General features: G+C 43.3%; 1 pseudogene; it reads right to left on the bottom strand.

Annotated features, from left to right (window-relative positions):
• Positions 1–614: 614 nt before the first annotated feature.
• Positions 615–732, bottom strand: LOC126472108 (5S ribosomal RNA; annotated as a pseudogene).
• Between the last annotated feature and the right edge of the window lie 383 nt (positions 733–1115).

Below are 1115 nucleotides of genomic sequence, written 5' to 3'. Positions count from 1 at the left end.
ACTTCCACTAAAAGACAAATTGGGTAAGTGATTGCAGCAAGATGCAAGAAACTAGAATAAATTTTCACCCTGCAGAGTGTGCATTGATTTAAAACTTCCTGAAAAAATAAAACTGTGTGCCAGACCGAGATTCGAAATTGGGAACTCGATCTATCAGACAGTTTTAACTTGCTATTAAGTTTCATGCAAGAAACTGTTCCCACTAACTTGCGAACTTCTTGAATTGATGTGAACATCATTTTGACATTTCTTTCAGGCACAATTAATTACACTTTGTAAACATTAGTGTTGTGCTGCGTTTAATAAATGCAGTGTGCAAACAGTTTCCAGAAATCAGTTTTTGACTTTCAGTTCATAGTGTCGTAAGCTGTACATTCAACTTTCATTTCCATTGTTTTCCATAAATAAAGCACTCCCTCGTCAGGCCACGAGTGGCCTACCGGGACCATCCGACCGCGGTGTCATCCTCGGTGGAGGATGCTGATAGGAGGGGCGTGGGGTCAGCACACCGCTCTCCCGGTCGTAAGGTGGTATTCTTGACCGAAGCTGCTACTTTTTTTTTCGGTCGAGTAGCTCCTCAATTGGCATCACGAGGCTGAGTGCACCCTGAAAAATGGCAACAGCGCATGGCGGCCTGGATGGTCACCCATCCAAGTGCGAACCACGCCCGACAGCGCTTAACTTCGATGATCTCACGGGAACCGGTGCATCCACTGCAGCAAGGCCGTTGCCTTTTTCGATAAATAAACAATACATAAATTATACGCAAAACTCTCGAGCATAAATATGTCAACAAATAAGGTGATTTTCCAGTATGGCGGAAGTGTCACTTAAGCGGGCAATATTTCCGCGAGTGCTGCCTCCGATTTCGTGTTGAATGTAATATAATGCGCATACATAGGGGCAGAAATCCATTCCAGTACGATTATGCCATAGGTGGTAAATCATTGGAAGCGGTAAAATACTTAGGAGTTACTATCCGGAGCGATCTGAAGTGGAATGATCACATAAAACAAATAGTGGGAAAAGCAGGCACCAGGTTGAGATTCATAGGAAGAATTCTAAGAAAATGTGACTCATCGACGAAAGAAGTAGCTTACAAAACGCTTGTTCGT

Source organism: Schistocerca serialis, chromosome 3 (genome assembly GCF_023864345.2).
Source record: "Schistocerca serialis cubense isolate TAMUIC-IGC-003099 chromosome 3, iqSchSeri2.2, whole genome shotgun sequence".
NCBI classification, from domain to species: Eukaryota; Metazoa; Arthropoda; class Insecta; order Orthoptera; family Acrididae; genus Schistocerca; species Schistocerca serialis.
The sequence above is the reverse complement of the archived record's forward strand: the minus strand, read 5'-3'. Positions and strand labels throughout refer to the sequence as shown.